General features: G+C 55.4%; 1 long non-coding RNA gene across 1 annotated transcript; it reads right to left on the bottom strand.

Annotated features, from left to right (window-relative positions):
• Positions 1–4,588: 4,588 nt before the first annotated feature.
• On the bottom strand, positions 4,589–8,954 carry LOC112428095 (uncharacterized). The gene is made up of 3 exons (XR_003019990.2): positions 8,875–8,954; positions 6,383–6,492; positions 4,589–4,906 (listed from the first exon to the last, which is right to left on the bottom strand). It is a non-coding gene; the product is annotated as an uncharacterized lncRNA (long non-coding RNA).
• Between the last annotated feature and the right edge of the window lie 3,316 nt (positions 8,955–12,270).

Raw genomic sequence — 12,270 nt, 5'->3', positions numbered from 1 at the left:
TGGGTCCTGAGCTGTGTGCAGGGGGCATGCGTGACACAGCATGGGGTGGAATAGAATCCTAGGAAGGCTGAGCCCAGGCCCTGCCCTTCATCCTCTGGCCCTTTCCCAGAGGAGACACAACAAACTCAAAGAGAACGTATGGGCTCCAGACCAAAGGTCCTTGGTTCATTGCATGCAGCTCCCACGGCTGCAGCGGCTTTTATGAGAAAGCAGCAAATCATAAGAAAACTATCTGCTTGGGAGGACTTAATTGGGACAGAAACTGAAGATGGATGCCAGATATGCAACGGCATCCAAACCAGAGTCCCAAATTCCCACAAAGATCCTCAGTCAACTCTCCTGTTCCTTTGACCAGGTAATAAGAGTCCTAACAGCAGTAGCAGTGGCTCCATTTCTAAAGCACGCACGGTATGCTATGCACTGCTTTTATTTCTAGTTCCTTTCATTACCTAGAGAGGCATTGCTCTGCACATTTTACAGATAAGGAAACTGAGGTTACTGAGGTTAGGTAACTCAACCAAGGTCACGTATTTAGAAAGTGGTGGAACTTTTCAAAATACTAAGTTGGGGAAATGCTCATCATTTGTAGAAAAATTTTCAATAAGGCATAAGAACACAGGCTTCCAGTTAACCCTCAGTTACCCAGAAAAGTAAATTCCCCAGAACGTCCTGCACATCGTGTATGCCTGTGTACGTGCATGCAGTTGAATATTCTGATTAGCAGAGCTCATGATAAACAGGCCAGACTACAGAGAAAAAAAAAAATGTACAGAAACCAGCAACCATGTTCTCCGAATTCATCGCATGCTTGGAGATCCCCAGGTAAAAAGTTAGCAAAACATACCTTGTTCAAAGCAACTGGCCAGGGATGGGGTGTGAAGCAGCCACCACTGCTAGGGGCACAGCATCCACTGAAGTTCCCTCCTCACTCCTAACGCCCGCGGGCAGCAGATCCAGGGTTGCCGGGCCACCTCCCTCTCCTGACTGCAGTGCGGGAAGAAACGCAGGATGCCGCCAGGCACCAGATCCTGCCCCGCCCCTGATCCACAGTGTGGCCTTGAGCACACCACTTTCCCTCTCTGGGCCTTGATTTTCCCATCTGTAAAATCAGGACACAGTGAACTGTAAAGGGTACGGAGGGAAATTTCATGGATTGGTTGATGATCCCAGGCTGCCGCCCCTTAGAAGCGCTCCTCCCTCCAGAGGGCTCTTGGATCTGGGGATCCCAGGTGGGAGCCTTCCTGGGAAGCGGAAGTGATACCTGAGACCTCTGCAGCTTCTCTCCTACCTCTGAAAGACTGAGCAGGCAGCCTGGTGTCTCAGACACGCCTCATTCCCCTACTTCCCTTCAACAGGGTTAGAGTTCCTACAAAAGCTTCACTGCTATGCAAGAAGGCAGGGTGCTCTCCCACACAGAGGCGCGCCCAGACAGTCCACGGGACACGTGCCCATAAGCCCGAGTGTGCTCAAGCCCCCCCACACCACCGGCACGGCACTATGGCACTCTAAGCAGAAGCTCAGGGACCTTCTGGGCCAGACCTAGGGCAGCCCTTGCCACTCCTCGGTGACAGACCTGTGTCTGGGTACCAGGGCAGTGAGGACTCCCAGAATGTACACAATATGGCAGGACCCGCTCTGCTTCTTGTCCTTCCTCCAAGTTCCCACTCAGCATCGTAAAATGGAGATGCAGCCAGGCTCAGTGGCTCACACCTGTAATCCCAGCACTTTGGGAGACAAAAGTGGGTGGATCACTTGAGCCCAGGAGTTCAAGACCAGTCTGGGTAACATAGCGAGATCCTACCTCCATAAAAATTTTTAAAAGACGGCCGGGCGTGGTGGCTCAAGCCTGTAATCCCAGCACTTTGGGAGGCCGAGGTGGGCGGATCACGAGGTCAGGAGATCGAGACCATCCTGGTTAACATGGTGAAACCCCGTCTCTACTAAAAAAATACAAAAAACTAGCCGGGCGAGGTGGCGGGCGCCTGTAGTCCCAGCTACTCGGGAGGCTGAGGCAGGAGAATAGCGTAAACCCGGGAGGCGGAGCTTGCAGTGAGCTGAGATCCGGCCACTGCACTCCAGCCCGGGTGACAGAGCGAGACTTCGTCTCAAAAAAAAAAAAACTTTTTTAAAGACAAGACAGGCATGGTGGTGCATGTCTATGGTCGTGGCTGCCTGGGAGGCTGAGGTGTGAGAATCACTTGAGCCCAGGAGTCCAAGGCTGTAGTAAGCTGACACTGCACCACTGCACTCCAGTCTGACCCTGTCTCAAAAAAAAAAAAAAGAAGAGAGAGATGCTCCCAGCTTTCTTCGGGAAGTGAGGTGTTCCCTCCACCCCTTGGGATTAACAGTCAACACAGCTCCCTCTAAGCCATTTATTATGATATTGACGTACTTCAGTATCAGTACTAGGGACTGCTCCAAGTCCCAGCGTGACTGGGACCGCCCTGGTGCCTTCCTCTTCTTCAGACTCCTCAGCAGTGTGACAACTGTGTGGGGGGTGACACTAGGTCCTCTGGTAGGTCAGGAGCTGTACTGACCCAGTCCTGCCGGGCCACCCTGTAGCATCACACTGTGGCAGGGAGGCAGGGATTGCAAGCACCTGAGTCCTCGCACGCTCAGCTGACCCCGCAGGTCCCTGACCTCGGCTGTGTTCGGTGCCTGTCCTTGTGCGTGGCAGGCAGCAGCCAGGCCTTGTGTGCAGCACCGTGCCACAGCCGTCTCGCCGTCTGCAGGACTGTTGCTGGTGACAGCAGCTCTGTGTCTGGCCCTTCCTGGGAGCTCAGGAGGGTCCTGCTTACAGGGCGAATTTTGTGCTGAGACAGTGCGCTAGGCTGAGAGGCCAGGTGTTCCGGGTGGCCCAGGAAAACCAGCCGTCAGCATCTCCTGCCCACACCTGTCCTGAGGTCAGAAGGAACTTGAGTCCAGCAGGCTCCCAGAGCCAGAGAGCTTCTGCACCTGCAAAGCCTAAGTCCCTGCTTCAGACTGAAGGGAGGGGGACCTGAAGAGAATATGCATACGGCCATCTCAGACTGCACACATGGGTTGCTGGGGGAGCGGAGGGTTGCCCCTGGGCCCACCCCACCCACGCCACCCACGCCACCCTGGCAATTCAGCCTGAAACAAATGATTAGCCTCTCTGTATAGAATAATGTTTCTCTCCCAGGCATGTCAGTTCAATAAAACCCCGTTCATTTGGGCCTCACTGTGACCTCTAGGACGCTGGCCAAAGGGCAAGCATCACCAGGCCAAGGGGCCTGGGAGTGAAATCGTGGGTAGGGATAGGTGACAGGGGTGTTGAATCGGCCCGAGTGGTTCTTTTCCAGTTAATTTCGAGTCGGTCTCCAGAATGCAAGCTTGTCCAGTGCGTGGCCCACGGCCTGCGACCCGGGAAGGTTTTGAATGCGGCCGAAATTCATAAAGCTTCCTTAAAACGCTGAGGTATGTTCGCGACTTTTTCTTTTAGCTCACCGGCTGCGTAGTGTTCGTGTATTTTATGTATGGTGCAAGACAATTCTTCAACTTCAAAAGGCGGGACGCCCTGCAGTGGGACGCCAGGTTCCTCTAAGAGTGGGTGTAGGCCTCCAAAAGTGTCCACATGATACTTCCAGAACAACTTCACTCACGGAGGTGTGCAGGGAGGTGCGTGCTGCTGGAAAAGAGGCTTCAGGGGTCTGCCCAACGTCCGCAGGGCCCGGGAGAGCAGGGCCCACGGGCACAGGCAGGGAAGGCCTCGGGAGGGTCACCGTCCGACAGTCCGGCCTGCGGGGCTGCAGCACGGCCCGCTCTCAGCGGCTCTTCCTGCCCCTTTCGGTGGTGGGGCTGTGTGGGGCCCGGGGCTTTCGGCGGGGCCCGAGGGGCCGGCGAGGCTGCAGCCCTGGAGCCCCCTGCCTGGCAGCCATTTGGGCCCCAGGGAAATATCGACGCTTTGGCTAACCGAATTATTCTTTCGCTTTGAGCCAGCTCCCCTTTTTGAGTCAGATCCGGCGGCAGGGCCAGAAAAGCGCTTTCTGAAACCCCAGCAAGGTCCCGGGTGGGGGTGGGGTGGGGTGGGGGGCGCGGCCGAGCTGCTGGGGGCCCTCCCCCCCACCCCTAGATCTCCCCCCGCCCCACCCCCGGCTCTCCCCCCCCACCCCCGGCTCTCCCCCCCCACCCCCGGCTCTCCCCCCCGCCCCACCCCCGGCTCTCCCCCCGCCCCACCCCCGGCTCTCCCCCCCCGCCCCCCCGGCTCTCCTCCCCCGCGCCCCCCGGTTCTCCCCCCCGGCTCTCCCCCCGCTCCCCCCTCCCGCCCACCCCCGGCTTTCCCCCCACTCACCCCGCCCCACCCCTGGCTCTCCCCCAGCCCCACCCCCGGCTCTCCCCCAGCCCCACCCCCGGCTCTCTCCCCGCCCCGCCTCCAGCTCTCCCCCCCACTCCCCCTCAGCCCTCTGTGCCCCCCTTGTGCCCCCCCCCCCCCGCCGCAACCCCGGAGCCGGTGCCCAAAAGGGGCCAGGAAGCCTGCCGGGGTCGCTCAGGGCTGGGGCAGGGGCTTGGTCGAACACGCTAGTGCTTAGGGCACCAAAATAGAAAAAGAAGAATGCTTGGAAAGAATTTGATGTTTCCCAAGGAGCATCGAAAATCGCCATTACGGGAAAAGTCAAACTCTTGAGGGACTTCCTTACACTAATGTAACTGTCCTGGGTTGTTTTTATTTCTAATTATGCTGGGGGGATGGGCGTCATGATCTTTTTCAAGGCTTAATGCCCCCTCCACAGTCCCTGGGGGACCTCGGGCCTTGGTGCCTCTCCAGGACATCCTGATGCCTCTGAGGTCCCATTTCAACTCCCTGGGGTCCCGGGCTGCCCAGCTGTTATTTTGCAGAATTTCTCTCCCACAGTGTCACCAGTAGTTCTGCTTATGGCTCCTGCCACTGAGTCACAAGGGGAGGTGGGGATTTCTGAGCTGTTTCAACACTTACCCAGAATATTAGAGGTTTCATGCAGCCCTTGTTTATTTGAAAAAAAGTAAAGAAAGCCCCAAAGCCAACAAAATACAGGAGGGAAGGCAGGGGGTTGGGGGCCTTGCGGAACCAAAAAGTCTCTCTGCTGAGCTGGGGCTGGAGCTGGAAGTCGGGTTTCCTGTCCCCACTCCCCCAGCCTGGGCCCACCCCGTGCCTTCTGTTTCACCCAGGGCTGTGGAAACCAGCTAATGTTTATGGAGTACTTCCTCTCGCCAGTGGGCACAGTTCTAAGCCCTTTATAAGAAATAGCTCATCCAATGCCCGTAATTGCACCCGGAGGCGTGAGGGCTGTTATTGTGCCTGACAGCCGGTTTCATAGATAGGAGACAGCACGGAGAGCTCAACTGCACTGGGCTACTTGGTTTTCCTGTGGAGAAAAATTTGCCCATCGCTTTGGCACAGAATCTGTGCCAAGGCAGTCCTCAGAGTCCAGCCACAGGATGCCCAGAACCTCCCTCCAGCTGAGACAAGCTGGCCAGGGGCTTGGGGCCTCCGAGCTCCTTGGGGAGCTAAGGGGGTGCTGTCCTGGAGTCCAAGACCTGGGCTGTACTCACTACCCCTGGCCAGGATTCAGTAGCAACAGGGATACCCAGGAAAGGGGCTGTGGCCTGAGCAGTCAGCCTGCAGCCATAGGGAGGGTGTGACTCCAGCGAGAGGGGTACATGTGAGGTCAAGGCTCTAGCATCTAGAATGTGCTGCCCTTGACAATGAGGAAGCGCTAATCCCTGGAGAAGGAAGGGCAGATGATGCCTGGTGATGGAGGGAGATGTGGGATGGGGGTGGAGGTGGGTGCCTGGCCTCTTCCTTCTCCCCATCCTCCATGCCCTTCATTCTCCTGTGGATCTTCATTTAGCACCTACTGTGCACCTGCCCTCAGTGGCCTCTCACTTCCTCCCCTTCCTTCCCAATTCCTTTACCAACTCTGAGATCTTCTGAAGCGACTGTGAGACCTTGGCTAAGTCCCTTCCCACTTAGACCCTCAGTTTCCTCTTCTGGAGGAGCAGCGGCCGGGGCTCTGCGGCCCTGTCAGCAGCGTGGCAGATAGTAAAGAGCACTCCTAGCTGGAGACGAGAGGCTTGGGGGCTGCTGGCCAGTCACACAGTGGCATGAGGCCGACCACAGGAGCACGACGTGGCACATGCCACGGCAGAGGTGTGTGCTGAGACCCCTGGGTATCTGCCTCAGGTGGGCCCTTGAAGGATGAGCAGAAGCTCACTGGGTAGATATGGTGGGAACTGGCAAGCTGGGGAAGGCTCCTCCAGGCCCAGAGGGTACAGCTCATGCGCACACGCAGCCCCAGGAACAGCACGGGGCACTGGGGCAAAGCCCTCCCAGTGTGGCTATACTGCCATATTTGCCAGAGAGGGGGGATGCCAAACTAGCTACCTCCATGTCCAGAGCTGTCTTTACCCAGGCCCAAGGCCCAGGGAAGCCCCCTTCATGCAGCCCTCTGCCTTCAGCCGTGGCCACTACCCCTCAGGCAGGTCTCGAAGAGCCTGCTGAGGCCAAGGCGGAGAGAGAGAAGGCAGTTTTAACAGAGCAAAGTCCGTCAGGCTGGCCCCATGGCTGAAGACACCATTGCACAGGTGGGCAACTGGGGTGAGGGAGGGGGGCTGAACAACCCTTCCGGGAGTCCAAGGCAGGCCAGGGTACCCCAGATGTGGGGAAGAACGCGTCAGGGCCTTCTGGGCTGGCTCTCTGGTGAGTTAGTGTATGGATACGTTTGTGCGATCCTACGTGTGAGCTGTGGGCTCCTGGCATGCCAGACCCATGCATAGATGCACAGGCATGTGTGCACAGGTTTGCACACTCGCACCTGGGCCTGCGGCAGCAGAAAGGATACACAGCAGATGCGGGGAGAATGAGAGCTCTTGGGGTGTAGACAGGACCATTTAGACCTGGGTTCACCTTGGATTCTCCCTGCCAGGTACCGTTTCTAACAAAGGTAGTTGGGATGTCAGGCAGGGAGGGCAGTCCTGCCTATGGCAGGTGCCGGGTGGATGACACCATGATGATGAAAGCAGGGGCCTGGGCTTCAGGTCAGGGCTGCAGTGTGGGGGAGCCGCAGTGAGGGTATGAAACCTCGGAGAGATCTGAGTTCTTGGAGCCAGTGGACCCTCGATCATTGCAAGGCTGAAAGTTTTAGTTTTCATATTCGCAAAGTCCCATGAGTTCATCTGGGGAGGAGGAATTAGAGCAGTATCTCCCCGAAAAGCCTGGGCTTCCAGTATCGAAGGGGTTAGTGGGGCCCACTCAGATTGGAGATGAGTCACTGACTTCCCCCACAATTCCTCCCTTCACGCCTGCATCCTGGCCAGAGCCTAGGACCCCACCAGGAACCCGGGGAGCGGGGCCGGGGGGTGCTTCGCAGCTGCTACCCAAAGACCTCGAAAACCTGATCGGGAGTGGGGTCTCAGGGCCCAGCCCCAGGTCATCAGGGCAGGGCCTGAGGAGCACAGAATCCACCCTGCAGAAGTGCTGATGCCACTGGGGAAGGAGGCTGTTCTCGTAGCCGCCACAATAGAATGACCAGTTGTTGAAGGCTTATGTTATTTCTCACCCTCACAGTAATCTTGCAAGCTAGGTATTGCTAACGCCATTTCACACGGGAAAACTGAGGGTTGGAGACAGTGAATAACCCATCCCAGGTCATACCACCTGCAAGGGAGGGTACCCGGATTGCACACCAGTCCGCCTGGCTCCAGAGCCTGGGGAGGTTTCTGTTCTCCGGACTGGTTGAGAAGCTCCCAGGGAGGCATGGACCTCTCCTAGCCTGTTGCTGCAGGAGTCAGCATGTGAGGGGAGCCTGCCTCAAGTGTTTAGGGTCTGCCACCATGAACCTGAGTGATTCCACACTGCCTAGGCATGGCTGGGAGGCCGTTAGGAAGTCTCCGGGCCTCTTTAGGGCTACTGAGGGTGAGATGACGTCTGTGTCCTGCTCACAGCTGAGACCCAATTCACGTTGTGGGTCCTGGCCCAGAGGGCAGGTGTTATAACGAGACTGAGGGCAGCTTTTTTTTTTTTTTAAGCTGGGGTCTGGCTCTGTCGCCCAGGCTAGGGTGCCCTGGTGCAATCAAAGCTCACTGCAGCCTTGAACTCCTGGCTCAAGAGATCCCCTCCCACCTCAGCTCCTGAGTCACTGGGACCACAGGCCCACGCCGCTGCCCCCCACAAGGGTCAGCTTCGTGATCAGCAGCTCTCCCCAGGTCATCACAATCCTGCCCCCAGGATGCGGAAAGTGTCGCTGGCAGTTACCACTGTCCCGTAAGTCTGGCGGATTCCCAGCTCCGCGTTCTCCAAATACAGGGCAACTAAAGGGAAAAGGGGGAAATAGAAATTAAGGCATCACCCCTCACGACTTGGCAGTTAGTCTAGCGGAAAATCGGCACCTCTCCAGAGGTTTGGGGACCCCTCTTTCCCCTCCCTGTGTCCCCAGGCCGATCCCCAGCCCTTTACTCCAACGGTAGACCTGAAGTTGTTGAGATATCAACTCGACATCTTAGGAGGGAGGGGAGAAACACTGAAAGAAAAAACAAAACAAAACCAGCTGCCCCCAGGAGGGACAACGATTCTCTGAAGATCAGGCGGTCCCGAACTTCCCCCAGCACCCTGAACAACGAGGTAAACTGCGGTGTGGCGGGCCGCTCCCTCTACTCCCGCTAGCTGGATGTCAGCGCCCACCGCAAGCCCAGGGCTCAGCTGGCAGGGCCCCGCATGCAGCCCCCACCCGGGGCAGGGCTGAGTGGCAGAGCGTACCAGCCGCGCCCCCTTCCTGGCCGTGCTCCTGCCCGGGCCCCTGGAGCCTGCCTCTCCCCCTCTGATGTAAGCTGATATTTTAATTCTCTTACAAGGAATGGTGTTTAGAGAAATGACTTAACCGGATTACTCATCGTCTCTAATGACTTGGCCGGACTCCGGCGCTATTCCTAGACGTGACGCTTGAGGCTTTGATTCTTTCTCTCTTTTCTTTTGCTCCTTTTTTTTTTTTTTTTTTTTTTTTAAATACCAAGAAATTACAGCCCTGCCTACACAGAGGCCCAGCCCCTACACGCCCCCCTTGCATGGCATCCTGGGAGATGGAGTTCTTTCCTGGCCCCAGTCACGCCCCCATCGCCTAGGGACCCCCATCCCCAGCCCAACTCCTTGCCCCTCTCCCGCCTCATCTTGGTGGGAGATGGGCAGGGTCTGGCTGGGCAGAGGTCATTTAACCTCTACATGCCTTGCTTTACTCTTCTGTCACATGGAAGGGTCACCTGACATACAACAGAGAGTGGAAGGGTCAGTTGAGACCTTATTTTAAGTAAAAGTGTCACACAGACCCAATGGTTTTAAGAGATTCCTTGTCCAGTGCATTTTGTGCTGAGCTCCAGTCAAGACTCCCACAGAGCTTTAGTTACCCTGACCCTGGGACTTACCAGTGCTTGGCCCTCACCCAGCCCACACTTACTCCTTCCTATCTGTGGAGGAGTCTGCGGGCTTGTCCAGCACTTACTCTCTGGTTCTCTGTTGTAATAAAGGGATAGATACAGATACAGCGCCCACTTCAGAGGGCTAGAGCGACATTGAATGAAATGCTCCATGCAAGATGGTGCAGTGTGTGTTGGGGTCAGCCCTGGTCCAAGGCTTTTTCACCCCTTTCAGCACAAGACCTTGGCTGAGTAGCTGGAGCAGGGACTGATTCTTAGCAGCCTGTGAAGTTGGCAAGGGCCACATCTTCTGCTCCACAAGGATATCGACTTCGTTCTGGCCGTGGCTACATCCCATGTCTAGCTCAGTGCTGGCACGTAGTAGGACCACACAACACATATTGGATGAGTGGGTGACTGAAAAAGTGGAGAGTTATCCTGCTTTCCAGAGGAGGAGGCTGAGGCCCTGAGAGGTTCAGTGACTTGTCCAAGGCCACACAGCTGGGCTGTGTCTTCAGTGGGGATGAAAACCCCAGTTTTCTCTCCCTGCCCTCCGTTCCCCTCCCCCAGGGGAATTCAGCTTCCACCATTCAGGCTCAGGAAGTTCAGAACCATGGGTTTCTACCCTGCTGGGACACAGTGGGGAGATGTGGGGTGGAGAGGTGAACCCAGCCCAGCCCTGGCCCAACACAGGAAGTCCTTCCAGATTGGCCGGAGGTTGGAGGGAACCTAGAGCCAGGTGCAGATGCAGTTTCCAGCGTGGACAAAGCTCGGGAAGCTGGTTTACACGCGCCCTGGGGTACAGTGGCCAAAGCTCTTTCAGGCAGGAAGTTGGCCCTTGGTGATCTGGGACTCACAACCACCTCCCCACTGCCTCACCCCCAGCAGTTCCCCAAAGGCCAAAAGCTATTCTTGTCTTTTTCTAAAAGAGGCATTTGAAACCATGAGCCAATTTTTTCCATTCCTGAGCTTGGGTATCATCTATTTCGGGCATTTGTTGTTTTCCATGAGTTGCAAATGCTGCTGTGAAGCTGGCCTTTCCTGGACAGCTAGCTCGGGGAACGAGGAGTTAGGCAAGCAGGGTGGAGCTGCGTTAAAAATACTTCCCTGCTTGGTTTCTCCTTTGAAAACAAAGCCCTAGGGGCCTTTGGCAACTGCTGAGCCTGGGAACTGAGCTTCCCAGGATAGAAGACTGGCTATGCATTCTGTTTCCTGAGGGCACTGGAGGGGTTTGTCGGTCCCAGACGACACAAAAGCACTGATTTTACTGTGTGACTTTAGGCAGTTTGCTTAACCTCTCTGGGCCTGGTGGCCTCCTTTCTAAAATGAGACCAGGTGGACAGATGATCTTGAATGGTCCCTACGGCTCTGAGAGCTCCAGGAGGAGAACCACCCCCGGGGCCAGATTTTCTTCCTAGAAATGGGCTAACAAGAGGTGCTAGGACATGGAAGTGGGAGTTAGAAAGCAGCTTTTAGCTCAGTCTGGGAACACTTTGTGAGCTCTTTAGCCCTGAAACTGTTCTAAGGGGGTCTATAATGTTCTCAGCAGGATTCATGTAATTCCAAAAAGATTAAACGCTATCAAGAGGAGATTAAATACACTGTGCTGGGCACACAGCCCAGCAGTTCCCAAAGAAGCAGATCTGTGTTCTAACAAGGAAAGTCTGTAAGATCTAGCGGTAATCGAAAAAGCAAGTTTCAGAATGCAGCAATGAGAATTGTATTGTTTCCTTAAACATACACATAAAACAAAGCTATATATTTTTCTATACCTGGATACACACATATTTTTGAAAATACATAGGGAAAGTTCTGGAAGACTTCACCCAATCTGACGGGTCCTTAACTCTGGGGCAGGGAGGGAACTGGATTTGGGGTGGCATCAGAGAGGGCCGATCTACTTGCATGTTTTTACAGGAAGAATGTGTTTATTTATTAAGTGATGGTTTGTTTTTCTTATTCTTGAGACACACAAAGAGACATCAGGACACTGAGGGGCTAGGTGACCCCTCTGTAGGCACAGAGGCGTCCTGGCCTGGGACCCTGTGGTTGAAGAGTGCAGGAGGAGGGCGGCTTTGGGCCGGAGTGGAGGTGTGTGAGATGGAGGCTTGAGCAATGGAAGTGTTTACGCTTTTAGCCAGACGAATGAAGATGTCTGTTTTCCGCAGGATTTACGGGCCATTGTAAATTACTTTCTATTGCAAACAGTTGCCTCAGGAAGCAATTAAATTTAGATCCTATCGTTCCCAGGCTGGCACAGGCAGGTGTTGACTTGCTGAGGCTTTGCACAACAGCCCTTGTCTGTCAGAATGTGCCCAGCTGCCCGGATGGCAGAATAACCTTAACGCTTGGTGGGATGAGCTGCTGTCTTATAAGATAGTGAGTTCCTTGTCAGTAGGGGTATCCAACCCACAAGTGAGGGGTTGGCCTAGATTGTGACCCCGGAGGCTGCATCCAGAGCTCCATTCCCAACTTTGGGCCTAGTGCCTGCCAGTGAATGCTTCCAGAATGGACAAAGGTGCTTCCTGATGGCATCCCATCATAGTGTCTTCCACCACAGCCTTAGCTCTTCTGGAGGGGAAAGTGGCTTGTGAACTTGGAAGTGGGATGCATTGTTATAATGACCGTTACGATTGTTCTGGGTGTCTATTACCAACTCTACAGGTGCTGGCTCTTACAAGCCAACCCATTACGAGGTAGACAGGGGATTTATCCTGCAGAGCCCACAGTGTCATCTGCTCTAGACTGAGCCTGCAGACATCTTCCATCCCAGGGCCAAAGAGCAAGGGCCAGGGTTTCAGGTTCACCAAACTGCAGCCCTGGTCCATTCTTTTAGTGTGAGGAGGGGCACCAGTATGACAAGTGGTC

The sequence above is a fragment of the Macaca nemestrina genome, chromosome 13 (assembly GCF_043159975.1).
Source record: "Macaca nemestrina isolate mMacNem1 chromosome 13, mMacNem.hap1, whole genome shotgun sequence".
Lineage (NCBI taxonomy): Eukaryota > Metazoa > Chordata > Mammalia > Primates > Cercopithecidae > Macaca > Macaca nemestrina.
This window is presented reverse-complemented; position numbering and strand designations above follow the sequence as displayed.